Source organism: Lepidochelys kempii, chromosome 8 (assembly GCF_965140285.1).
Source record: "Lepidochelys kempii isolate rLepKem1 chromosome 8, rLepKem1.hap1, whole genome shotgun sequence".
NCBI lineage: Eukaryota > Metazoa > Chordata > Testudines > Cheloniidae > Lepidochelys > Lepidochelys kempii.
Window position 1 is genome coordinate 32,946,501 of NC_136387.1, and position 6,259 is coordinate 32,952,759.

Below are 6,259 nucleotides of genomic sequence, written 5' to 3' on the forward strand. Positions count from 1 at the left end.
GGGCCACCCTGCAGGTAGTAACTAAGACTACTGGAAGCCAGAGCGTTGTGATGTTTGCTGACAGGCTGCTGGGGTCAGTGTTACTGGACCAGGGCTGTGGCTATAGACAGACACTTAGGGTGTGAGGAGCAGCAAAGCATTGTAAGGCACTCCAAGTTGCAGAGCAAGTGCTGACACTATCCCTCAGTAGTCTGGATTGCACCTCGATATATCATACTTGTGTTACAACTTTTTTAACAAGGAGAAATGAACCTCCCTGATTCACTTTTTTTTTGTGGGGGATCATATATCTCTGCTTGATGGTTATGCTGCAATTTTCCTTAAAAATGGTTTTACCTTAGCCTATCGAGCCTCAGGAGCTGAGACTCCAGACAGAATCCCCCTTCCTTGTACAATGTCAGGCCCAAATACTGCAATGAGATCCGCATGGGAACACACTTGCAAGGCTCCATTGACTTCACTGGGGTCTGCCTATATGGATCCAATTGCTGGGCCTGGAGCTCCAATTTGAAAAATCCAGGTTCTAAGTGCCAATCAGCAACTTATTCAGAGGGCTAGGTGGAGGGTACGCATCTTGTTCAGTGGGCAATTGGTAATTCTATCTCACTTTTGGTCATCCTCAGCTGCTAGAGAATCTTGTAGGAATGAATTAGAGGTATGACCCCATTGGAGCCTTAGGTTAGATGTCTGAGTGGAGCAGTGCCTACAGATGATTTGGGGGACAGCTATGGAAGAGTTCAGGAGAAGGGGCTTGGCAGATTGAATGGGCACAAGGACCTCAACTAGAGGCCCAGGCGTGTCTCAGAAGCTATGGATGACCAGGTTTAGGGAGGAGCCTGCCTTCGGAGAGGAGACCTTCTAGCCCAAAAGGAGTGTGACTGTTAAAGGGGCAGGTTGCCTTTTAAATTAAGTGAGATTGTAGACTGCTTCCATGAAAATTTGCTTTAGGGAGGAATGTAGCAACCTGCATGGAACTTGGAGGGTTGCTAAAGGGAAAAATTTGGAGGCGACACCAGAAAGTCAGTCTGTGTGCATATGGCTGGAATGCTAGCACCAGCTGTAGCATCTCTGTAAATAGTTCTCTTCATAAAGTGCCAGTTTAGTTTTAGAAGCATGGAGTCCTCTCATGTTATTACCCAGCATGTGGTATATAAAACAAGGCATAGTTAGCTGAGGAGACTTCGGAGGAGGAAGAGCCATTGGCTATGCAGCTGGGTGCTACCCCAACAGAAGTGAAAAGATGGGCTACAGCCAAGGCGCAAGAGACCTGGATCAGAGTGTGACCACTTAGACAAGGAAACATAGGCTACATCTGTGCTTCAAAAAAAGAAAACAAAACAAACCCGTGGTGGTGAGTCTCAGAGCCCAGGTCAACTGACTTGGGCTTGTGGGACTTGCACTATGGGGCTAAAAATAACAAGAGTGTAGATATTCAGGCTCTGGCTGGAGCTTGGGCTTTGAGACCCACCAAGAGGAGTAAGTCTCAGAGTCAGAGTTCCAGCCCAAGTGGCAATGTCTATACTGCTATTTTTAGCCCCAAAGCACTAGCCCCATGAGCTTGAGTCAGTTGACCCAGGCTCTGAGACTCGTTGCTGCTCGGGGGTTTTTTTTGTTTTCTTTTTTTTATTATAGAAGCACCCTTAGGCAGAACAAATGGGCCCTTGTCTACACTGGAAAATCATGCTGGGGTTGCTCTGGCCAGCACACAGAGAGTTAACAATTAAAGTCGGTTCATGGTAAGCCTAATGCTTACCTGCTAACCATTTAACATTTTACATCCCTAGTTGATTATCAATTACAATCTTACATTTACTAGTTTCTTCACTGGTTTATAGTAATCTATGGTGTTAGAGGGCTTATTCCTTCACCCGCTCACTTCCCTAGTCCTTCTCGCATTAACAGAGAGCAACAATACCCAAAGTCCAAAAGTGCAAACAATTCAATGTTTATTGGGGTGAACTTCCAGCAAGCAATGATACCAATTTTCTTCCTTAGTGTCCCCCTTCCCAGCTCTGACACCACAGAGCTTTGGCTGTGTCCCTGTTCCCATTCCCTGTTCCCATCCCCCCCCCTTACTTCCTATTTGACTGCAGACTATATAGTAAAACTTGAGTTCTGCTTAGCTATACCTTAATGAATCATTTTACTGAAATTTAACTAACCAATCCTAACATATTGTAACATGATTATCTAACCAATTATATCCCACTACCTTAATTGGTTTACACCCAACAAAATTGATTATACAGACATACAATAGGGATGTGGGGACTACAGTGATAGAACAACAAAGAAATGAGGATTTCACACCTAGCTATGGATAAGTGAGTTCTTGCCAGACAGGATGCTATCAAACAGTTTTCTGTAAATCTTCTAGGCTTTTCCCTTTTTCTGGTGGTGATAGATTGGATCACCTTTTTAACAGCCCCAAACTGCCTTATTTCAGTGTGACTGGTGAGGACGTGACCATTCACTTCCCAGCTTATGGCTGCCCCTGCTGTTTAGCCAAAGGCCTTAGCCTAAGAACAGGGCCTTAGACTGTCACAGTAAGAGAAGGCCCTTACACGGGCAGACAGTGATTTTGATTCTTTCTTTTATACCTCTATAACTAGCTAAGTGATAAGAATACACCTCAATTCTTAAAGTATAGGTAGGCCTTTTCAGACAGGCCTGAATATCTATATCCTAACATATGGCTCTCTGAAATGAGATGTACAGAGCCGCATATCTCTAATGTTCATGTAATTGTTACCTGCAGCTCCTGTGCAAGCACTCCCAATTCATCACACATCCTGAGGCAAAGAATGTCCCATTTGGCAAAGTTCACTACATGACTTAAGGCTGGGAATGAGCAGCAGGGGCGGATCAACTCTTACAAAACAAATATCGTTTGTGTGCAAAAATACACCTTAATATAAAGAATGTGGGAAGAGGCATAGGCACCGAGTCCGTGGGTGCTCTGGGACTGGAGCACCCATGGGGAAAAATTGGTGGGTGCAGAGTCCCGCCCCCCTGCCCCAGCTCACCTCTACCTCCGCTCCACTCCGCCTCCTCCCCTGAGCACGCCGCTGGGTCCTGCTTCTCTGCCCTCCCAGCCAGCACTCGCTCCGTGAAACAGCTGTTTCGCGCGGCAAGCCTGGGAGGGAGGGAGGAGGAGGAGGAACGCGGCGCATTTGGGGGAGGAGGCGGGGATTTGGGAAGGAATCTAATAGAAACAGGGAAGAGTGAAGCTCGGGCAGGGCGGGGGCGGCACAAGCACCCACCGGTGCCGACAAAAGTTGGCACCTCTTGGAAGAGGAATAGCGAAAGTATGCTGGTACAAAATCTGCTAAACAACCCAAGTCTCTGTGCTCACCTCACCCTAGTGATGGGCTCTCTGCACTGGTTCCCGATTGAGAATTGCATGCAGTTCAATGCCCTTACAGAATTTGTCCATGGAACTGGGTCTAGTTATCTCATTGAGTCTTCTTCCATGACTATGTTGTACCACAACATCGACATTCTCTAAAACAGGGATCAGCAACCTTTGGCATGAGACCTGCCAGGGCAAGTCCCCTGGCGGGCTGGGACGGTTTGTTTACCTGCTGTGTCCGCAGGTTCGGCCAATTGCAGCTCCCAGTGGCCACGGTTCGCTGTCCCAGGCCAATGGGGGCTGCAGGAAGCTGCGGACAGCACATCCTTCGGCCCGCGCCGCTTCCCGCAGCCCCCATTGGCCTGGAGCGGTGAACTGTGGCCAGTGGGAGCCGCCATTGGCAGAACCTACGGACACGGCAGGTAAACAAATTGGCCCGGGCTGCCAGGGTGTTTACCCTGGTGGGCCACAGGCCAAAGGTTGCCGATCCCTGCCCTAAAACAATAAAATTGTCACCCAGTACATAGAGACTCACGACAGAAGGAAAGAAAACTTTCACAATAGCTTTAACCAGACTATGGAACTTGGTCCGAAACAAAATAAGAATGAATGCAGACCTCAGGTTTCAGAGTAGCAGCCGTGTTAGTCTGTATTCGCAAAAAGAAAAGGAGTACTGGTGGCACCTTAGAGACTAACCAATTTATTTGAGCATAAGCTTTCGTGAGCTACGTGCATCCGATGAAGTGAGCTGTAGCTGACGAAAGCTTATGCTCAAATAAATTGGTTAATCTCTAAGGTGCCACTAGTACTCCTTTTTCTTTTTGCAGACCTCACTATGTTCAAAATAAATGCAAAACACATCTCTTTGACTTGGTGTTCCTTAAATTTTTTGTTCTCTCTCTCTCCCTCACATTCATACACACCATACACTAGTCACACAACCTATAAGTTAATATTTCTCTAAAGGAAAAAATAGAAAGAAATTTTGTAGTGTAGACATGGGCTATGCGATAGGCTTTTGCTAGCACAGCTGTGTAAGTCAGAGATCACATCTCATCACACCTTTGACCAACAGAGATATGCCGCCAAAAGCTTGCAGTGCAGACCTGACCCAAGGATAATGGATGAAAATATTTCCATGTGAGTTTGGAGGAAGCCAGAAATGCTTTTGAGAGTGTGACCAGCCCCCTTCATTTCAGTGAGGTGTTAACTCAGATCTCCATGATGGTAATCTGAATATCAACATTTTTAACTGCTTCATTCCTCATGTCAGGCCTTATCTGTACAGTGATACCACTTTAATTATATTGATCTATTTTAAAGTGGTAGAGTCCCTTTAGTGCACACACAGTTATAGTCCCTTGGCTATGCGGACACTATTCCTTTAAGGCAGGGGTTCTCTCATCACACCATGACCCCCTTCTGACAACAAAAATTACTACGTCTCCAGAAGTGGGGACCAAAGCCCAAGCGCTTCAGCCCCAGGCACGGGGCCTGTAACCTGACCCTTGTCACCCAGAGCTGAAGCCCTTGGCCCTGGGTGATGGGGCTCAGGCTTCTGCCCTGGACCCCAGCAAGTCTAACGCCAACCCTGGTGACCCTATTAAAATGAGGTTCTGACCCACAGTTTGAGAACCGCTGCTCTAAGGGTATGTCTACACAGCTCCACACGCATGGCTGGGCCATGCCAGCTGACTCAGGTGAAGCGGTTCCGGTGAAGGGACTGTTTGAGTGCAGACACTCCAGCTCCAGCCCCAGCTCTGGAATCCTGCCACTTTGCCTTATTGGGATCCAGGAAGTGGGTGTGTGAAGCCTGCCCACTGCTAAAGAATCCCCCCCCAGCCTAAGTGGGGGGTCCACACGACCTGGAAAACCAAATAATTACAGGGGACAACTAATGAACAACAGGGACAGGAGTGCGGTCAAAGGGTCAAATGAAGAGAACCAGACGGGGACACCAAGCAGAGGAACCCGGACAGCGCCCACTGCTCCTCAAAGGCGTCAAGGGAGTCAGTGGACGCCGCCCAGAGGAACTCTGCCCGGAGGCATGAATGAACGGAGGATCAGAAATAGGCTCCACAGTCACAGGACACTCCATTGGCCAACCTCCTCACCCTGGTTTTATAGATGGCCACTTTAGCTAGGGCCAGGAGGAGGTTGACCAGGAGGTCCCGCGACTTAGTGGGGCCACGGACAGGGAGTGCATAGATAAGGAGGTGAGGGGAAAAGTGCAACCAAAATCAACAAAATATTCATGAGGAGACGGAATAGGGGCTGCAGCCTGGCGCACTCCAGGTAGACGTGCGGCAGGGTTTCCCTCACGCTGCAAACGGGGCACGTGTACGGGATTGGGGTGAACCGCGCCAAGTACTCGCCCGTGCTCACGGCCCCGTGAAGGAGCTGCCAACTGATATCCCCGGCGGGCCTCGGGACCAAGGTGGAATATAGGCTGGGCCACCAGTTCCTGCCACTTTGCAGGCGCTGGAGTCTGGGCTCCAGCCTGACCATCTACACCACCCCTTAGCTCGAGCTCCTCGAGCCCAAGTCAACCGGCACACACCAGCTGCAGGGGTCTAACTGCAGTGTAGACATACCCAACAGCAGGGCCCTGCTGGTCAGGGGCGTGAAGAGGGCTGAGCTGCCTGAGGGGATCTACACTGCACAGCCCTGCCACTGCGGCGCAGCCGCTTCCTACGGTTCCCATCCTGGCAGGGGAGCACGCAGGGCTGTATAAACCGCCCCCGCGGCGGGCGGTGTCCCCTGAGCGGGTCAGGCCTCGGAAGGGCGTGTGGTGGGGGTCACAGCTCTGCCGTGGCTCTTTCTGTCGCCACACAACGCGTGACATTGGGGGCCTAGCCCCAGATGCACGCGGCTGCGGGAGAGCCCAGCCCACTTCCCCTCAGCCGC